This window comes from Lotus japonicus, chromosome 3, assembly GCF_012489685.1.
Source record: "Lotus japonicus ecotype B-129 chromosome 3, LjGifu_v1.2".
Lineage (NCBI taxonomy): Eukaryota > Viridiplantae > Streptophyta > Magnoliopsida > Fabales > Fabaceae > Lotus > Lotus japonicus.
The window spans coordinates 50,933,803-50,956,508 of NC_080043.1; the positions used below are offsets into that span (position 1 = coordinate 50,933,803).

Below are 22,706 nucleotides of genomic sequence, written 5' to 3' on the forward strand. Positions count from 1 at the left end.
AGGAAAATTATTTTTGAAAACCATAGAGCCATGGGAGTTTCGCTGCCAGTTTCCTGTACTGGACAGCGGACTTCAGAGCCCCTTTTTACCTGTTTATGGTTATCAAATGAAAAAGTGATTAAAATGAAAGTTGTAGATTTTCGAAATATCTTTCCAGACATATAAAAATCATACTTTTTGGTTTAGTAATGTGATCTGGGGGTCGTGTTTAGTAACTGTCACACCTGCTGTTTTTCCTGTTCCGGACAGTTAGCTTTAAGGCCTAATATCACCTAATTCTGGGACTCAAATGAACAAGTGTGTAACTAGAGAGTTGTAGATATTTAAAATAGCTTTCTAGAAAGGTATCATACGTGATTTTTGGTTGAAAGATGCATTCTGGGGCTCTATTTTTGTGAAAGTTGCTTCTGCTGTCAATATGTTGAAGTTGCGATGATATATTATGCATGAGTGAATGTTCTTGCGTTCCTTTACGTGAATTATATTTATTTTCTCAGTTAATGGTTCAAGGGTCGCTCACCTAGCCGTAATTCCCTTGTAACCCGTGAATGTTGTGTTGTGAAGGTTGTTGTATAAAGAGTATGATAAGACTCTAGGATTGACTTTAGAGACTTAACAAAGAGAAAAGTGTAATAAACTCGCTTGCAAGTAAATGTGAATAATTTGGACATAGGTCAGGTAGACTATGGTCCATGAGAACGATGGTACCTTGCACGCGAGGGAGTTATTTGGGTTGACTGCGGTCTCCCGTGAACCTTGTGGGCCGGTGTGGCTTCACGTGATTTGGTTGACTGCGGTCACCGTGAACTTTTGTGGATCATTGCGGCTCCACGTGATTTGGTTGACTGCGGTCACCGTGATAACCGTGCCTCTGCGGAAGCACGAAGATGGCCATGGAAGTTTTGGTGGGTTGTGTGAAGTGAGATTCCGTTAGTAACTGACTCTTTCCCATAAAAGACATATAATGTACTTATTATATATGTTGTTGTTGATTTTGTCATTATCATTCCTTTTGTTGGACCTGACCCTGCTTGTTTGCTATGTGTTTATTTGGGGGGGTAGATGGTCGTGAAGAAAATGGCGACGACTCATTCTTGGGAGTTGATGCTACGTGACGAGCCACTACAGATGACGACTACACTTCTGATGACGACTACACTTCTGATGAAGAGGAAGAAGATAAAGAGGAAGGGGCCAAGGATATGGTTGGGTTGTGAGACATCCATTTTTCTTTTGGGTTGAGAGTACCGAGTTTTGGAAGTATTGAACCATTACTTTATTTTAGTTGAAATAGTTTAACTTGATGTAATTTACTTTGAAGTTTTCTTCCGGATATTTATTTCATACTCTTTTCAATGATTAATAAAGTTTGAGGTTTAGGTTGATGTTTATTTCCGCAAGTTTGAAATGGTTAAGTTTCGAGAATTTTGTAAAATTGAACTTTTATCATTAATTCAAGATTAATAAGTGAATCGACGAAAACTCTTTATGAAAATTGGTTAATTAGTTACTGTGTAACACTCGAGAAATCGGGGCGTTACATTGTGGTATCAGAGCTCCGGTTGAGAAACCAGAGCACTAAGGGTTTTGGGTTTACGAGTTTCCGAACTCGTTGATGTTTTTGTTTTGATAAAGATGTTTTCAAAGTTCCGCGGTGAGGTTGGGTAGACTTGTTTGCTAAGATGTTTGCTTGGCTGTGAGATTGTCTGTAGTTAGTATCATTGCCGTGATACTTGAGACTAAGTGTTTGATTATATTAAGATGTTTGAACTCTGAGATCGATTGATGGAATGTCAATCGAAGGAAGAGTGGGCTTTGGAATCCCTTTTGCGCCCCAAGGTGTACGCCTGTGTGCGTTTGTGTGCACCTGTGCTATTGGTAAAGAAGAAGGATGGGAAGTCCAGATTGTGTGTGGATTACCGGCAGCTGAATAAGGTGACAGTGAAGAACCGTTATCCGATGCCTCGGATAGACGACTTGATGGATCAACTTAGAGGAGCGGTGATCTTCTCGAAGATAGATCTTAAGTCAGGATACCATCAGATCCGAGTCAAGGAATCTGACATCCAGAAGACCGCATTCAGGACTCGATACGGGCATTATGAATATCTTGTGATGCCGTTTGGGGTTACTAATGCACCCGCAGTGTTTATGGATTACATGAACAGAGTGATCAGACCATTCCTGGACAAGTTCGTGGTGGTATTCATCGATGACATCCTAATCTACTCGAAGAGTAGAGAGGAACACGAGGAGCATCTACGCCAGGTGTTGGGCGTGTTGCGAGAGAAACAGCTATATGCTAACGGCTCAAAGTGTGAGTTCTGGATGGAGGAGGTGAAATTTTTGGGGCATGTCATATCAAGTCAGGGTGTGGCAGTGGACCCTAGCAAGATCGAGACGATTCTGTCATGGGAGCAACCAAAGACAGCAAGCGACATCAGAAGCTTTGTTGGGCTTGCTGGCTACTATAGACGATTCGTCAAAGATTACGCAAAGTTGACTTCGCCGTTGACCCAGTTGACAAAGAAGAATCAACCGTTTGCGTGGACGGAGAAGTGTGAGGCTAGTTTCCAGGAGTTGAAGAAGCGGCTGACCACCACACCCATACTAGCTTTACCTAAGGAAGGAGAACCTTATGACGTGTACTGTGATGCGTCACACAATGGTTTGGGTTGTGTAATGATGCAAGATAAGAAAGCAATTGCCTATGCTTCAAGGCAGTTGAAGACTCATGAGAAGAACTACCCCACACATGACTTGGAGTTGGCTGCCATAGTTTATGCTCTCAAGATTTGGAGACACTATCTCTATGGCAGTACGTTCACGATCTACAGCGATCATAAGAGTTTAAAGTACTTATTTGATCAAAAGGATCTGAACATGAGGCAGCGGAGGTGGATGGAATTCCTTCAGGACTATGAGTTCACTCTACAGTACCATCCGGGGAAAAGCAATGTCGTAGCCGACGCTCTCAGCCGGAAGGCTATACATGTGTCCTCAATGATGGTCAAGGAGTTAGAACTGTTGGAGGCTTTCCGAGATCTGAGCTTGGACGTTAAGCTCGCACCAGGAAGACTGAGTTTCGGAATGGTGACGGTGTCAAGTGGACTTTTGGAAGAGATCAAGTCTAGACAAGAGACTGATGAAGGGATAGCTGAGTGGCGAGACCGTGTGACTCAGGGAAAGGCACCAGAGTTCTCTATTGGGAATGACAATATTCTGCGATGCAAGGGACGGATATGTGTGCCTGACGATGTAGAGATGAGAAGATTGATCCTGGATGAAGGACACAAGAGTAGACTGAGTATCCATCCCGGAATGAACAAGGTGTATCAGGACTTGAAACTTCACTTCTGGTGGCCTGGGATGAAGAAACAAGTTGCTGAGTATGTTTCTACTTGCTTGACATGTCAGAAAGCGAAGGTAGAGCATCCGAAGCCCGCAGGGAAGCTGCAACCACTAGATGTCCCAGAGTGGAAGTGGGGCAGTATTTCTATGGACTTCGTGATGGCTTTACCTTTAACTCGGAGGAAATTCGATGCAATTTGGGTTGTTGTTGATCGTTTGACAAAGACCGCTCATTTTATCCCGATCAACCTGAAGTACAAGGTGGAGAAATTGGCGGAGATTTATGTGGCTGAGATTGTGCGTCTGCATGGTGTGCCGACCAGCATCGTGTCCGACAGAGATCCGAGGTTTACCTCTCACTTTTGGGGAGCCTTACAGCAGGCCCTCGGAACTAAGTTGAGATTGAGCTCTGCCTATCATCCCCAAACCGATGGGCAGACAGAGAGGACAATCCAGTCGCTGGAAGATTTGCTACGGGCCTGTGTGTTGGATCACAAGGGCAGTTGGGATGAGATGCTGCCACTGATCGAATTCATTTACAACAATAGTTTCCATGCGAGCATCGGCATGGCACCTTACGAAGCTTTGTACGGTCGGAGGTGTCGTACGCCCTTATGCTGGCATCAAGATGGAGAAAATATGGTGATTGGCCCGGAATTGGTGCAACAGACCACCGAGGAAGTCAGGAGAATTCAGGAAAAGATGAGAACCGCGCAGAGTCGCCAAAAGAGTTACGCCGACAACCGACGAAAGGAGTTGGAATTTCAGGCCAGAGACCATGTCTTCTTGCGGGTTACCCCGATGACAGGTGTCGGAAGGGCAATCAAGTCCAAGAAGCTTACTCCGAAGTTTATTGGGCCGTACCAGATCACGGAGCGAGTTGGACCGGTGGCGTACAGGATCGCCCTACCACCGTTTCTATCCAACATCCATGACGTTCTTCATGTGTCGCAGTTGCGGAAGTACATGGCAGATGATTCGCATGTGATTACGCCAGACGATATACAGCTGAGAGATGATCTGACAATGGAGGTGTTGTAAGGCCCGAGTTTTTAAGTTTATGCTAAGTGAATAAACTTCTTATTCACGATTAGGGTTGATGTAATGTGAAGGGAAACCTGAACGAAAGTTTATTAAATGAAATATATTTATGAAGGAGAAAGTTCAGGAAAAGTTCAAGGATTGCATTATGATCGATAAAAGTTATAGCACGAACGTTTTACGCTTAAACCTAGGTCAGAAACCCTAGTATATAGCTAATTTTCACTTTTAGGCACGATGGCAGTTAATTCCAAAAATCTTCAGAGAAATTTTAGAACTTCTCTTTTTCCATATATCACAATCGTTTCGAGGCGAAACTCTAGGATCTACGAACGTCCGATTCCAATCATCGGAAGTCTGCCGAAACCGAATCCCTGGTATTTCAAAACCCTAGAATTTCTCGACAATGAAGACTTTATCTATTCAGAGCTTCAAATGAATATTCTACACGCGTACACCCATTTCTCTTGATGATTTCAATCTTTCTTCCGAAGGAAGTTTTCTATTCCGACATTCGATGCAAAAAGCAACTTATCGGGTAAAATAGTTTTATACCGACTATGCATTAGTTGCCAAAAATACAAGGAGACCTCTTTATAGTTTTGGAATTCTTTCGCCAAAACATATCTATTAATTCACGGAGAATGACGCCGGAAAAATCAGATTCGCGAAACTTTCATTTTCCCGCGAATTTCCAACCTTTATATATAGCAAAGAAAGGAAGAAAAACACAAATTCTCCTCCATTTTCTCTCCCAAAACCGCGGCCAAGAACAAGGAAGAAGGAAGAAGAGTTTTTCTTCATCGTTTGCTTGATCGTCGATCAATCAGTTGCTACTTCAAGGCTTCGAGGTATAGTCACTAATCCTTACCTCTGATCGCTTTTTCCATAGCTTTTCTGTAGAGTTTTCTGAGCGGATAGTTTATGGGTTTTTGCAAAACTATCCTGAATCTTTCATTTCTGATTCTAAACCTCTTCTTTATGTGCCCAAGATCACTTCTGCCGGGTTAGATTTTCCGTTATGTCGCCGGAATTCCGCCGGAATCAATTTGAACCTAAAATACCCATTTTTGGAGTTTTTTGTGTTAAGCTTCAACCTTTAGGCTGAAAACTACCGCCTTAGCTTAGTGCTAGTAGGATTAGTTGTCATAAACGTCGTTGGTGACGTCCCTGCAAAATTTTATTTTTGGGATTTCAGTTTTGAAAATCCTAAGTTAAAAATCATGACCAAAATACCCCTGCGACAGTTTTTGATCCGATAATTTTTCCGAGTTCAGAATACCCTTAGTTACGGCTTATGAAAGCATAGGAACCAAGTTTGATCGAAGAAAAATCGAACCCCACAATTAACCAAAGTGGCCGAGCCCTATAGGGGGGGAGGAGGAAAATTTCCTTTTCCGAAAACTTGTCCTTTCGCGCTAGATTATCGTACCTCGGAGTATGTATTGCTTCGTGTAACCTTAGTAAGTATTGATAGTTTAGTTTCCGATAGATTCTGATAGTATTTCTGTGGTTTTGCTCTAAAGGTGATTTTGAGGAATTCCCTGAGGAACAAGGCTTTGTTGGTGAGGAAGCGTTAGACGATCATTCTGGAGAACCTTCAGGTGAGGGCTTCTCACTGAATCTCTAGTTAATGCTTAGGGTCGATGTTTCGACATTGTTTACTGTTTATGCACTGGAATTGTGTGTGATTGGAAAATGTTTTCTGAGGCTTCGGCTGACAATGTAGATGATTCATCTACTGAATGTTTTTGAGATTGTCTTACATGCTATGTGCTATGTGGGTAATCTAGGATGTGTGCTGCATGCTTTATATGCTAAGTGCTAAGTGTTTATGATGCGATTTATTGATATATGACATGTTGTTGATTGTGATGATTTAAATATGCTCTGTACTGGAATCTGAGATTCTGAATGGTGAGAATAGCGGGCAGGTCATGCCGATTTTATTTTGAGAGTTTTGAGAAAGTTTGATAGGACGAACGAGGTCCGGGCCTTAATTTTGTTTAGTGGATCGAGACATCCTCTGGAAGCGACTTGGGATTGGGAGATCCTGCAAATGTATAAGACTTGCGATAAGACAAAATGGAATCTATTTTATAAAGAAAATTCATAAGACCTTAAATAACCTCAAAATCTTTAAGTAATGATAACAACCTCGAAGGAAGGCATTGGAAGTCAAATCATAGTTTTGGAAAAGCGAGGAGTGTCGTCGGATCCAAGTGTTGAGGAGTTTGGTAAGTTCTGAGTATGTTGGTACTCCTTCGCTCGTTGAGCAGTTTGTTAGCCATCCAAGGGATGAGCCGAGAAGCTTCACTGAGGCGTGAGACCTTGTGAATGCGGGATACTCCACTGAGGCGTGAGACCTTGTGGAAAGCATGGAACTCCACTGAGGCGTGAGACCTTGTGAGAGCATGAAACTTCACTGAAGCGTGAGACTTCGTGAGAGCATTGATGACCCGAAGAGTTATCGTGAGTGGTTGCACTCATTTTATGATTATTGTATTTTGTCGCAGAATCGACTTTTCCTTAGGGTAAGCTTTTAGAGACATTAATTTAGCTAGAACACGTGGCGACGTGTCGAGTGAGGTCGGAGACGTTGTTTGGCTAATCACTGCATTGCATGCACTCATTAAGTGGTTTAAACACGGCAAGATACCGGACCACGGCGGATTCCAAAATTGGTTATAAGACCAGGATTTCCGCGTAAGAGCGCTGCTAGGTGACTCTTAGTAGCAGACCGAAATGGCAGGCCTTCGGGTTTTATGCTGATCTGACTACATGATGATGTTGGAGTAAGAGGCATCACGGGCCGAAATGGTCCCACCGTGGCTGGTGTTAGGGCTGATCCGATGATGTCCATCCGTTCCGGAATGCATATTGGTTGACTGGGTTAACCTGCATATCATATCATGCAACATGCATACTAATTTAGTTGTCGAATGTGATTGTTATTTGTTAATCCTATTTGGAACATGTTAATTGTTATTATTGCTGTTATGTACATTATGGAATATGCAACCCTAGGAATGACATCTCTAGTTATAAGCCTAAGTGGCTATTTATTATTTGTACCTATTGGGTTTATTATCTACATAGTTCTTTAGAGTTGACCCTCGCGTCTTCTGTGTGTGTTTTGGCGGACAACGCCTTTTGTCAGATGAATATTGCGGATTGGTTCACCATGGTCCACCCTTCGGGGGGGATTAGGTATGAGATGATCGATCAGGACGACCCCGGGTCGTGGGTGGTTGACCCCGCGAGCCATCGAGCGACGTATTCGGGGCGCATCATGGAGGATCACGTGGATAGCGGAGGACTTCTGAGGTCAGGAGTGTTGAGGCGATGCTCTATCAACTTCAACTTGCCACCGGGCGTTCACTGTGGACCAGGACTTGGAGGACCACCACCACCACCATTGTCTTCAGACGAGGAGGATCCCTCAGAGGAGATTCCAGTGGGAGTGCCTTCGGCAGGGTCTAGTGCACCCACCGTTGCGATCATCGATGATCAGGGTTCGGGCCCTAAGCCCGTGAGTCCAGCATCGGAGCGCACTGCGGTTGCGAGGGGAGGACGGATAGGGTTAGTAGACTTGGTCGTTCTGGATTCTGATTCAGACGAAGATCATGCTAGCACATAGTTTTGACTGTTGGTATGAGCTCCTCGAGTTAGGATTAGTGTAGGAGTAGAGTTTTAGCTCTGACAGTCTTGCTTCATTTGTTACTTAGGGGACAGGGTAGATCCGCCTATAGCTTTTTGTGTGGTTTCCTTACGGGAATCACAGAGAGTTGGTTGGACTTAGGAGGTCTTATTCTCAGGCCATTGGGTCAGCTGATTCTCGGTTTTGAGGGATAGTGTTGTGGGCACTTCACCTTTTCATTTGGTTTGTATATATTGCCTACGGGCGTTGCACTTTTCTTTCCGTCACTGGAGGTTACTCGTGACGAGGTTGCTACTACAGCGGGGGCTGTTTATATATTGTATATTAGTTCTGATTTTTGTTATTGTTGGGTTTTATTTAATTCCGTCTTGTCTTAGTTATTATTATAAAAAAAAAATATTCACGTTTTTCCGCATTAGGTTTATTTTGGTTACTAAAGTGACGCCACCGAAATCGGGGTGTTACATTGTGGTATGAGAGCACGGTCGAGTCTTTCGGGAGTTGTTGGGGAATAGGTCTTCTGTGCTAGGTTGTGTGACTCTGCAAAGAGTGAAAATTGATTGTCTGCAAGCGATTTTTTCGCTTAAAAATTGATTGAAGTTATTGCTTACTCATATTGTATAGTGATGCTAGATGCTATCTTATGATGAGTACTGACTGTTTGCTTCCTTTAACAGAACATGGTGAACACTAATCAGTTAGCGGAGATGATGGCCACTATGGCCCAAGCGGTAACAGCACAGGCAAATGATAATGCCATGAGGCGTGCTACTGAAGAAGCACGTGAACAGCATCAGCGCCAGAGGGAAGTCACTCTGGACCAGAACAAAGGCCTCAATGATTTCAGGAGGCAAAACCCACCAAAGTTCTCTGGTGGTACTGACCCAGACGCAGCGGATCTTTGGATCCAGGAAATCGAGAAGATTTTCGGCGTTCTGCAGACTGTAGAGGGTGCCAAGGTGGGCATGGCGACTTATCTTCTGCTGGGAGATGCTGAATACTGGTGGAAGGACACCAGGGGGATCATGGAAGCTAACCATGAAGAGATCAACTGGAACTCTTTCCGGGACGCCTTCTTGGAGAAATACTTTCCAACAAGTGCTCGGGACGAGCGGGAGTCACAGTTTCTGACCCTCCGTCAGGGAGGTATGTCTGTACCGGAATTTGCTTCGAAGCTGGAATCCTTGGCGAAGCATTTCCAATTCTTTCATGACCACGTGAACGAGCGCTACATGTGCAAGCGTTTCGTTAATGGACTGAGGCCGGATATTGAGGACTCAGTGAGGCCACTGGGAATCATGCGATTCCAATCATTGGTGGAGAAAGCCACTGAAGTGGAGCTGATGAAGAACCGGAGGTTGAACCGGGCTGGAACTGGAGGGCCGATGAGGTCGGGCTCCCAGAATAATCAGAACAGGGGAAGGTTTCAGAACAGGAGGCCGTATCAGCGTCCTGCTGGTAGAGGGTTTGCCTCGGGATCTTACAGGCCGATGATGGGTGCTGCTGGTGGTTCTGGAGGTCAGACTCAGAACAGGGAGCTGACTTGCTACAAGTGTGGGAGGCCGGGGCACTATGCTCGTGATTGTCCCGACACGAGACCCCAATGCTTCAATTGTCAAAAACCGGGGCATACTGCTGCATAGTGCAGGCTACCAAAGGCGGAACCAACCGTCAACACTGCTAGAGGAAAGCGTCCTGCTGCGAAGGCGAGAGTCTACACCATGGATGGTGAAGATGCTGAGGGAGTCGATGGACTGATTAGAGGCGACTGCGAGATTGACGGTAATCTTCTATCCGTACTTTTTGATTCCGGTGCAACGCATTCTTTTATCTCTAGAGAGTGTGCGATCAGATTAAGACTTCCTATTACTGCTTTGAGCTTCGATCTGATAGTTGCTACTCCTGCCAAGACTCTACTTGCTAATTCAGCATGCATGTATTGTCCGATAACATACAACAATAGGATCTACCATGCTAACCTAGTATGCCTAACTCTTAAGAACCTAGATGTTATCCTAGGAATGGATTGGTTGTCCCGCTATCATTGTCTTTTGGACTGCAACCGAAAGAGAGTGGTATTTCCTGATTCGGATCTTTCCGAGTATCTATCTGCCAATCACATCAGCGTCTCTTTGAACGAGGGATCTTAGGAGTATTCTGTTTTGCTAAGCTTGGAGAGCAAAGGGAACCCGGAAGTTGGCAGTATTCCAGTGGTGAGAGACTTCACAGATGTTTTTCCTGGCGATGTACCTGGTTTGCCGCCTGTACGCGACATTGAGTTTGCTATAGACATCGTACCGGGAACAGGGCCGATTTCGATTGCACCATATCGTATGGCACCTGCGGAGCTAGTGGAACTGAAGTCCCAACTCGAAGATCTTTTGTCGAAGGGATTCATACGACCAAGCGTTTCACCTTGGGGAGCGCCAGTCTTATTGGTGAAGAAAAAGGACGGGAAGTCGAGATTATGTGTCGACTACCGACAACTGAACAAAGTAACCGTCAAGAATAGGTATCCGTTACCTAGGATTGATGATTTGATGGATCAACTGCGAGGAGCTACAATATTCTCGAAGATCGACCTGAAGTCGGGTTATCATCAAATCAGGGTCAAGACCGAGGACATCCAGAAGACGGCATTCAGAACCCGTTATGGACACTATGAGTACTTAGTGATGCCATTTGGGGTGACAAATGCACCAGCAATATTCATGGCTTACATGAATATGACCTTCCATACATTTTTGGATCGATTCGTCGTGGTGTTTATCGACGATATTCTGATCTGTTCAAAGAATGCTGAAGACCATGAGGAGCACTTGCGATAAGTTTTACAAGTGCTGAGGGAGAAGGAGTTGTATGCCAATCCTTCTAAGTGCGAATTTTGGCTCAAAGATGTAAAATTCTTAGGCCATGTGATCTCTAAGGAGGGGATAGCTGTGGATCCAGCAAAGGTAGAGACCGTATTGTCGTGGGAACGGCCGAAGACAGTGACGGAGATCAGAAGTTTTGTCGGTTTGGCGGGATACTATCGTCGTTTCATCGAGAATTTCGCGAAGATTGTTGGACCTTTGACTCAACTGACGAGGAAGGACCAACCTTTTGCATGGACTGAAGCGTGCGAGACTAGCTTTCAGATGATGAAGGAACGGTTGACGACGTCACCTGTACTCGTCTTACCGCAACCGGAGGAACCTTATGAGGTATACTGTGATGCTTCGCATCAAGGTTTGGCATGTGTGCTGATGCAACATCGGAAGGTGGTTGCTTATGCTTCAAGACAACTGAAGGTGCATGAGAAGAATTATCCGACTCATGACTTGGAACTAGCTGCAATCGTATTTGCGCTGAAGATTTGGAGACATCACTTATATGGATGCAATTTCACCATATTTAGTGATCATAAGAGCTTGAAGTATTTGTTTGAGCTGAAGGAGCTGAACATGAGACAGCGTCGGTGGATGGAATTTCTCAAAGATTACGAGTTCACTCTGCAATATCATCCTGAAAAGGCGAATGTTGTTGCTGATGCCTTGAGCAGGAAGATGCACATCTCGTCGATGATGGTGAAGGAGCTGCAGCTGTTAGAGCAATTTCGAGATTTGAGCTTGGATGTGAAATTATCCGAGGGAGAACTGAAGTTCGGGATGATCAGAATTACCAATGGGTTGATGGAAGAAATCCGAGACCAACAGTTACAAGATGAGTTTCTGCTCGGGAAAAGAAATTTGGTAAGTCAAGGTAAGGACCCAGAATTCAAGGTGGGAAGTGACAATATCCTACGGTGCAAGGATAGGGTTTGTGTGCCTAACAACCCTGACTTGAGAAGATTGATTATGGATGAAGGTCACAAGAGCAAGTTAAGCATTCATCCTGGAATGAAGAAGATGTACCAGGACTTGAAGGTGAATTTTTGGTGGCCAGGAATGAAAAGACAAGTGGCTGAGTATGTAGCTGCATGTCTGACATGTCAGAAGGCGAAGGTGGAGCATCAGAAGTCTTCAGGTATGCTACAAAGCTTGGATGTGCCAGAATGGAAATGGGATAGCATATCGATGGATTTCGTCGTGGCTTTGCCAAGAACTCAGAAGGGATACGATTCTATTTGGGTAATCGTGGATCGACTGACTAAGTCAGCTCATTTCGTACCTGTGAGGACTACGTACAACGTGGAGAAACTATCAGAGATATATATAGCTAGGACCGGAACTTCTGCAACAGACCACTGAGAAGATCAAGCAGATCAGAGAGAAGATGAGGACTTCTCAGAGTAGACAGAAGAGTTATGCAGATCAGAGGCGCAGAACTCTGGAGTTCGAAGAAGGAGATCATGTATTTCTGAGAGTTACTCAGACGACGGGAGTTGGTCGAGCAATCAAGTCAAAGAAGCTTACGCCCAAGTTTATTGGACCGTATCAGATCACTCGTCGAATTGGACCAGTCGCTTACCAGATTGCACTACCTCCATTTCTATCAAATATTCATGATGTATTCCACGTGTCACAACTGAGGAAATATATTGCGGATCCGACACATGTTATCGAGCTGGATGACATTGAGTTGAAGGATGATCTGTCTTTCGAGACACCGCCAATTAGCATTGGTGACACCAGGATAAAACAGTTGAGAGGGAAAGAGATCGAGTTAGTGAAGGTCATTTGGAATAAAGACACTGGTGATGCGACATGGGAGCTGAAGGAGAAGATTCAAGAACAGTATCCAGAACTTTTTACTAACCCTTAAGTTTCGAGGTCGAAACTTTCTTTTTGGAGGGTAGTAATGTAAGGCCCGAGTTTTTAAGTTTATGCTAAGTGAATAAACTTCTTATTCACGATTAGGGTTGATATAATGTGAAGGGAAACCTGAACGAAAGTTTATTAAATGAAATATATTTATGAAGGAGAAAGTTCAGGAAAAGTTCAAGGATTGCATTATGATCGATAAAAGTTATAGCACGAACGTTTTACGCTTAAACCTAGGTCAGAAACCCTAGTATATAGCTAATTTTCACTTTTAGGCACGATGGCAATTAATTCCAAAAATCTTCAGAGAAATGTTAGAACTTCTCTTTTTCCATATATCACAATCGTTTCGAGGCGAAACTCTAGGATCTACGAACGTCCGATTCCAATCATTGGAAGTCTGCCGAAACCGAATCCCTGGTATTTCAAAACCCTAGAATTTCTCGACAATGAAGACTTTATCTATTCAGAGCTTCAAATGAATATTCTACACGCGTACACCCATTTCTCTTGATGATTTCAATCTTTCTTCCGAAGGAAGTTTTCTATTCCGACATTCGATGCAAAAAGCAACTTATCGGGTAAAATAGTTTTATACCGACTATGCATTAGTTGCCAAAAATACAAGGAGACCTCTTTATAGTTTTGGAATTCTTTCGCCAAAACATATCTATTAATTCACGGAGAATGACGCCGGAAAAATCAGATTCGCGAAACTTTCATTTTCCCGCGAATTTCCAACCTTTATATATAGCAAAGAAAGGAAGAAAAGCACAAATTCTCCTCCATTTTCTCTCCCAAAACCGCGGCCAAGAACAAGGAAGAAGGAAGAAGAGTTTTTCTTCATCGTTTGCTTGATCGTCGATCAATCAGTTGCTACTTCAAGGCTTCGAGGTATAGTCGCTAATCCTTACCTCTGATCGCTTTTTCCAAAGCTTTTCTGTAGAGTTTTCTGAGCGGATAGTTTATGGGTTTTTGCAAAACTATCCTGAATCTTTCATTTCTGATTCTAAACCTCTTCTTTATGTGCCCAAGATCACTTATGCCGGGTTAGATTTTCCGTTATGTCGCCGGAATCAATTTGAACCTAAAATACCCATTTTTGGAGTTTTTTGTATTAAGCTTCAACCTTTAGGCTGAAAACTACCGCCTTAGCTTAGTGCTAGTAGGATTAGTTGTCATAAACGTCGTTGGTGACGTCCCTGCAAAATTTTATTTTTGGGATTTCAGTTTTGAAAATCCTAAGTTAAAAATCATGACCAAAATACCCCTGCGACAGTTTTTGATCCGATAATTTTTCCGAGTTCAGAATACCCTTAGTTACGGCTTATGAAAGCATAGGAACCAAGTTTGATCGAAGAAAAATCGAACCCCACAATTAACCAAAGTGGCCGAGCCCTATAGGGGGGGAGGAGGAAAATTTCCTTTTCCGAAAACTTGTCCTTTCGCGCTAGATTATCGTACCTCGGAGTATGTATTGCTTCGTGTAACCTTAGTAAGTATTGATAGTTTAGTTTCCGATAGATTCTGATAGTATTTCTGTGGTTTTGCTCTAAAGGTGATTTTGAGGAATTCCCTGAGGAACAAGGCTTTGTTGGTGAGGAAGCGTTAGACGATCATTCTGGAGAACCTTCAGGTGAGGGCTTCTCACTGAATCTCTAGTTAATGCTTAGGGTCGATGTTTCGACATTGTTTACTGTTTATGCACTGGAATTGTGTGTGATTGGAAAATGTTTTCTGAGGCTTCGGCTGACAATGTAGATGATTCATCTACTGAATGTTTTTGAGATTGTCTTACATGCAATGTGCTATGTGGGTAATCTAGGATGTGTGCTGCATGCTTTATATGCTAAGTGCTAAGTGTTTATGATGCGATTTATTGATATATGACATGTTGTTGATTGTGATGATTTAAATATGCTCTGTACTGGAATCTGAGATTCTGAATGGTGAGAATAGCGGGCAGGTCATGCCGATTTTATTTTGAGAGTTTTGAGAAAGTTTGATAGGACGAACGAGGTTCGGGCCTTAATTTTGTTTAGTGGATCGAGACATCCTCTGGAAGCGACTTGGGATTGGGAGATCCTGCAAATGTATAAGACTTGCGATAAGACAAAATGGAATCTATTTTATAAAGAAAATTCATAAGACCTTAAATAACCTCAAAATCTTTAAGTAATGATAACAACCTCGAAGGAAGGCATTGGAAGTCAAATCATAGTTTTGGAAAAGCGAGGAGTGTCGTCGGATCCAAGTGTTGAGGAGTTTGGTAAGTTCTGAGTATGTTGGTACTCCTTCGCTCGTTGAGCAGTTTGTTAGCCATCCAAGGGATGAGCCGAGAAGCTTCACTGAGGCGTGAGACCTTGTGAATGCGGGATACTCCACTGAGGCGTGAGACCTTGTGGAAAGCATGGAACTCCACTGAGGCGTGAGACCTTGTGAGAGCATGAAACTTCACTAAAGCGTGAGACTTCGTGAGAGCATTGATGACCCGAAGAGTCATCGTGAGTGGTTGCACTCATTTTATGATTATTGTATTTTGTCGCAGAATCGACTTTACCTTAGGGTAAGCTTTTAGAGACATTAATTTAGCTAGAACACGTGGCGACGTGTCGAGTGAGGTCGGAGACGTTGTTTGGCTAATCACTGCATTGCATGCACTCATTAAGTGGTTTAAACACGGCGAGATACCGGACCACGGCGGATTCCAAAATTGGTTATAAGACCAGGATTTCCGCGTAAGAGCGCTGCTAGGTGACTCTTAGTAGCAGACCGAAATGGCAGGCCTTCGGGTTTTATGCTGATCTGACTACATGATGATGTTGGAGTAAGAGGCATCACGGGCCGAAATGGTCCCACCGTGGCTGGTGTTAGGGCTGATCCGATGATGTCCATCCGTTCCGGAATGCATATTGGTTGACTGGGTTAACCTGCATATCATATCATGCAACATGCATACTAATTTAGTTGTCGAATGTGATTGTTATTTGTTAATCCTATTTGGAACATGTTAATTGTTATTATTGCTGTTATGTACATTATGGAATATGCAACCCTAGGAATGACATCTCTAGTTATAAGCCTAAGTGGCTATTTATTATTTGTACCTATTGGGTTTATTATCTACATAGTTCTTTAGAGTTGACCCTCGCGTCTTCTGTGTGTGTTTTGGCGGACAACGCCTTTTGTCAGATGAATATTGCGGATTGGTTCACCATGGTCCACCCTTCGGGGGGATTAGGTATGAGATGATCGATCAGGACGACCCCGGGTCGTGGGTGGTTGACCCCGCGAGCCATCGAGCGACGTATTCGGGGCGCATCATGGAGGATCACGTGGATAGCGGAGGACTTCTGAGGTCAGGAGTGTTGAGGCGATGCTCTATCAACTTCAACTTGCCACCGGGCGTTCACTGTGGACCAGGACTTGGAGGACCACCACCACCACCATTGTCTTCAGACGAGGAGGATCCCTCAGAGGAGATTCCAGTGGGAGTGCCTTCGGCAGGGTCTAGTGCACCCACCGTTGCGATCATCGATGATCAGGGTTCGGGCCCTAAGCCCGTGAGTCCAGCATCGGAGCGCACTGCGGTTGCGAGGGGAGGACGGATAGGGTTAGTAGACTTGGTCGTTCTGGATTCTGATTCAGACGACGATAATGCTAGCACATAGTTTTGAGTGTTGGTATGAGCTCCTCGAGTTAGGATTAGTGTAGGAGTAGAGTTTTAGCTCTGACAGTCTTGCTTCATTTGTTACTTAGGGGACAGGGTAGATCCGCCTATAGCTTTTTGTGTGGTTTCCTTACGGGAATCACAGAGAGTTGGTTGGACTTAGGAGGTCTTATTCTCAGGCCATTGGGTCAGCTGATTCTCGGTTTTGAGGGACAGTGTTGCGGGCACTTCACCTTTTCATTTGGTTTGTATATATTGCCTACGGGCGTTGCACTTTTCTTTCCGTCACTGGAGGTTACTCGTGACGAGGTTGCTACTACAGCGGGGGCTGTTTATATATTGTATATTAGTTCTGATTTTTGTTATTGTTGGGTTTTATTTAATTCCGTCTTGTCTTAGTTATTATTATAAAAAAAAATATTCACGTTTTTCCGCATTAGGTTTATTTTGGTTACTAAAGTGACGCCACCGAAATCGGGGTGTTACAGGTGCCACCCATCAAGATCGTCGATCGAAGCATAAAGCGCTTAAGAAACAAGGAGGTGCCTTTAGTGAAGGTCGTGTGGAACCAAGAGACCGGTGACGCGACCTGGGAGTTAGAGGATAAGATGCTGGAGTCACACCCCTATTGTAAACCCTTAAGTTTCGAGGGCGAAACTATTTTAAGGGGGGTGGTATTGTAAGGCCCTAAGTTCAATTTGGAACAATTTTATGAAAGTTTGAATAAAATTGAAGTTTTAGCTAATGTTTGATAACTGGCAGATTAGAACTGTCAACTTGTGTAAATTTTTAGAGGGCCTTAACGACTTCATTTGGGAAAACGTCCTTCATGAGAGTTGTAGCCCTTCAAGTCTAGAAAATTCTCCAAGTGGTTTCGAGTCAATCCGATATCTGTAGCTTCAGATATCCCCGTTTTAGTGAGAAAAGGTCCAGCTGCCCAGACCTTACGAGCTCTAACTTAAAACTTTGGGCTTAAGCCTTGGTTAATGCGTTATTTGGGTTGGTTAGTGAACTTATTAGATCATGATCAGGAGATTAAGAAGAGGCTAAGTGGGCCAAGTGACTTGGATGAGAAGGAAGGAGCTAGGGCTATGAAAATCCTAGCCCATTAGTGGTGATGCCGCAGCCTTGCAAAGGGAAAAGGGAGGAAGATTCTGACTTTTTTTCTGAAGTAAAGAGTGATTAGTACCAATTAAACCCTGTTCCCTCTGACTTAAATCAGCATTAAACCCAAAAACCACAACCCTAACCCACTATTTTCCCTTGACCGCCAGTTTTGTAAGTAAAAGGGGAGAGAAAAATCAATTTCTCTTTCTTTCTTTCATACTTCAGAAAAACAGAAGCTAATCACGTAAACACACCCTCATCTCCTTCATCTTGCTCCAAGAACCACCACCATCCAAGCCACCGCCGGCCACCATCACCACCCATAACACCTTGCGCGTGAAGGAGGAGCTGCGAGAGGAAAGGGAACCGCGAAGAGGGGGAGAAGAAGGACGTGGACAGCAAGCCTTTTGATCTTGAATCTTCATCTTTTCTTTCTTTTCAGGCCATTAACCCAAGGTAAGGGCTGGTTCTAGGAATGGGTAGGTTCTTTAGGGAATATGCCATGAATTGCCATGAAACAACTTGAGTTTTGGACTGTTTTTGCATGATTTCCTGTACATGCTTGCTTGCTGGAATTTTTCTCTTGAATAGCCATGAATATGATCCTCAAACGTTGTTTATGATCTGAATCTATGATTTTATGTGAGTTGCCATGGTATTTGTTAAGTTTTGTGCTATTTTGCACTTGTTATAGCATGATCCTTGCTAAATGTTTGGTTCTGAAATTTTGAGTGGATATTTGGGTTGTTGGGGCTGTACCAAGATTGCCATGATCAAAGGGGAAGGAAGGAAAATTATTTTTGAAAACCATAGAGCCATGGGAGTTTCGCTGCAAGTTTCCTGTACTGGACAGCGGACTTCAGAGCCCCTTTTTACCTGTTTATGGTTATCAAATGAAAAAGTGATTAAAATGAAAGTTGTAGATTTTCGAAATATCTTTCCAGACATATAAAAATCATAATTTTTGGTTTAGTAATGTGATCTGGGGGTCGTGTTTAGTAACTGTCACACCTGCTGTTTTTCCTGTTCCGGACAGTTAGCTTTAAGGCCTAATATCACCTAATTCTGGGACTCAAATGAACAAGTGTGTAACTAGAGAGTTGTAGATATTTAAAATTGCTTTCTAGAAAGGTATCATACGTGATTTTTGGTTGAAAGATGCATTCTGTGGCTCTATTTTTGTGAAAGTTGCTTCTGCTGTCAATATGTTGAAGTTGCGATGATATATTATGCATGAGTGAATGTTCTTGCGTTCCTTTACGTGAATTATATTTATTTTCTCAGTTAATGGTTCAAGGGTCGCTCACCTAGCCGTAATTCCCTTGTAACCCGTGAATGTTGTGTTGTGAAGGTTGTTGTATAAAGAGTATGATAAGACTCTAGGATTGACTTTAGAGACTTAACAAAGAGAAAAGTGTAATAAACTCGCTTGCAAGTAAATGTGAATAATTTGGACATAGGTCAGGTAGACTATGGTCCATGAGAACGATGGTACCTTGCACGCGAGGGAGTTATTTGGGTTGACTGCGGTCTCCCGTGAACCTTGTGGGCCGGTGTGGCTTCACGTGATTTGGTTGACTGCGGTCACCGTGAACTTTTGTGGATCATTGCGGCTCCATGTGATTTGGTTGACTGCGGTCACCGTGATAACCGTGCCTCTGCGGAAGCACGAAGATGGCCATGGAAGTTTTGGTGGGTTGTGTGAAGTGAGATTCCGTTAGTAACTGACTCTTTCCCATAATAGACATATAATGTACTTATATTATATATGTTGTTGTTGATTTTGTCATTATCATTCTTTTTGTTGGACCTGACCCTGCTTGTTTGCTATGTGTTTATTTGGGGGGGGTAGATGGTCGTGAAGAAAATGGCGACGACTCATTCTTGGGAGTTGATGCTACGTGACGAGCCACTACAGATGACGACTACACTTCTGATGACGACTACACTTCTGATGAAGAGGAAGAAGATAAAGAGGAAGGGGCCAAGGATATGGTTGGGTTGTGAGACATCCATTTTTCTTTTGGGTTGAGAGTACCGAGTTTTGGAAGTATTGAACCATTACTTTATTTTAGTTGAGATAGTTTAACTTGATGTAATTTACTTTGAAGTTTTCTTCCGGATATTTATTTCATACTCTTTTCAATGATTAATAAAGTTTGAGGTTTAGGTTGATGTTTATTTCCGCAAGTTTGAAATGGTTAAGTTTCGAGAATTTTGTAAAATTGAACTTTTATCATTAATTCAAGATTAATAAGTGAATCGACAAAAACTCTTTATGAAAATTGGTTAATTAGTTACTGTGTAACACTCGAGAAATCGGGGCGTTACAAAAAGTGTCTTGTTGTACCACAATAAGTTTAAGCTCATGATATTCGTCCACCGAATGTGATGCAAATTCGTAGAGCTCAACTAAATGTGGGTGTTTAGGGTTTAGGGTTTAGGGTTTCGGGTAGGACAAAAGGATAAAGAGGCAAACATATAGCTTTTGAGAGGACATCAATTTAAAATCGATGTTATTAATCCATTATATGTGATATGAGTTCGTAGAGCTCAACTAAAACTTACTACAAATGGAGAATTGTAAGAAAATAAATACAATAGAACCATCGGAGTATGAGGCCAACATATAGCTTTTGAGTGGAGAAATTCCCCTCTAATGACAAAAAGTGTCTTGTGTACACCACAATAAATTTAAGCTCATCATATTCTGCCACGGAATGTGATGCAAGTTCATAGAGCTAAACTAAATGTGGGTGTTTAGAGTTTAGGGTTTAGGATAGGACAAAAGAATAATGAGGCAAACATATAGCTTTTGAGAGGACATCAATTTAAAATCGATGCTATTAATCCATTGTATGTGATATGAGTTTGCAGAGCTCAACCAAAACTTACTACAAATGGAGAATTGTCAAAAAATAAGTACAATAGAACAAAGGAGAATGAGGCCAACATATAGCTTTTGAGTGGAGAAATTCCTCTCTAATGACAAAAATTGTCTTGTTGTACCACAATAAGGTTGAGCTCATCATATTCCTCCACTGATTGTGATGGAAGTTCGTAGAGCTCAACTAAATGTGAGAGTTTAGGGTTTAGGGTTTAGAGTAGGACAAAAGGATAAATAGGTGAACATAAAGCTTTTGGGATAACATAAATTTAAAATAGATGTTATTAATCCATTGTATGTGGTATGAGTAAATAGAGCTCAATTAAAACTTACTACAAATGAAGAATTGTAACGAAATAAGTACAGTAGAACCAAAGGAGAATGAGGCCAACATATAGCTTTTGAGTGGAGAAATTCCTCTCTAATGACAAAAAGTGGCTTGTTGTACCACAATAAGTTTAAGCTCATGATATTCGTCCACCGAATGTGATGCAAGTTTGTAGAGCTCAACAAAATGTGAGTGTTTCGGGTTTAGGGTTTAGGGTAGGACAAAAGGATAAAGAGGCAAACATATAGCTTTTGAGAGGACATCAATTTAAAATCGATGTTATTAATCCATTGTATGTGATATAAGTTCGAAGAGCTCAACTAAAACTTACTACAAATGGAGAATTGTAAAAAAATAAATACAATAGAACCATCGGAGAATGAGGCCAACATATAGCTTTTGAGTGGAGAAATTCCTCTTTAATGACAAAAAGTGTCTTGTTGTACCACAATAAGTTTAAGCTCATGATATTCGTCCACCAAATGTGATGCAAGTTCGTAGAGCTTAACTAAATGTGGGAGTTTAGGGTTTACGGTTTAGGGTAGGACAAAAGGATAAAGAGGCAAACATATAGCTTTTGAGAGGACATCAATTTAAAATCGATGTTATTACTCCATTGTATGTGATATAAGTTCGTAGAGCTCAACTAAAACTTACTACAAATGGAGAATTGTAAAAAAATAAATACAATAGAACCATCGGAGTATGAGGCCAACATATAGCTTTTGAGTGGAGAAATTCCTCTCTAATGACAAAAAGTGTCTTGTGTACACCACAATAAATTTAAGCTCATCATATTCCGCCACGGAATGTGATGCAAGTTCATAGAGCTCAACTAAATGTGGGTGTTTAGAGTTTAGGGTTTAGGATAGGACAAAAGAATAATGAGGCAAACATATAGCTTTTGAGAGGACATCAATTTAAAATCGATGCTATTAATCCATTGTATGTGATATGAGTTTGCAGAGCTCAACCAAAACTTACTACAAATGGAGAATTGTAAAAAAATAAGTACAATAGAACAAAGGAGAATGAGGCCAACATATAGCTTTTGAGTGGAGAAATTCCTCTCTAATGACAAAAAATTGTCTTGTTGTACCACAATAAGGTTGAGCTCATCATATTCCTCCACTGATTGTGATGGAAGTTCGTAGAGCTCAACTAAATGTGAGAGTTTAGTTTTTAGGGTTTAGAGTAGGACAAAAGGATAAATAGGTGAACGTAAAGCTTTTGGGATAACATAAATTTAAAAAAGATGTTATTAATCCATTGTATGTGGTATGAGTAAATAGAGCTCAACTAAAACTTACTACAAATGAAGAATTGTAACGAAATAAGTACAGTAGAACCAAAGGAGAATGAGGCCAACATATAGCTTTTGAGTGGAGAAATTCCTCTCTAATGACAAAAAGTGTCTTGTTGTACCACAATAAGTTTAAGCTCATGATATTCGTCCACCGAATGTGATGCAAGTTTGTAGAGCTCAACTAAATGTGGGTGTTTAGGGTTAAGGGTTTTAGGGTTTAGAGTAGGACAAAAGAATAAAGAGGTGAACGTAAAGCTTTTGAGATAACATAAATTTTAAATAGATGTTATTAATCCATTGTATGTGGTATGATTTCGTAGAGCTCAACTAAAACTTACTACTACAAATGAAGAATTGTAACGAAATAAGTACAGTAGAACCAAAGGATAATGAGGCCAACATATAGCTTTTGAGTGGAAAAATTCCTCTCTAATGACAAAAAGTGTCTTGTTGTACCACAATAAGTTTAAGCTCATGATATTCGTCCACCAAATGCGATGCAAGTTCGTAGAGCTCAACTAAATGTGAGTGTTTACGGTTTAGGGTTTAGGGTAGGACAAAAGGATAAAGAGTCAAACATATAGCTTTTGAGAGGACATCAATTTAAAATCGA

General features: G+C 42.2%; 1 long non-coding RNA gene across 1 annotated transcript; it reads left to right on the forward strand.

The window, feature by feature from the left end:
• The first annotated feature begins 17,740 nt into the window (after positions 1–17,740).
• Positions 17,741–19,747, forward strand: LOC130749085 (uncharacterized). Its single transcript, XR_009022842.1, has 2 exons — positions 17,741–18,028; positions 19,425–19,747. It is a non-coding gene; the product is annotated as an uncharacterized LOC130749085 (long non-coding RNA).
• Positions 19,748–22,706: the final 2,959 nt, after the last annotated feature.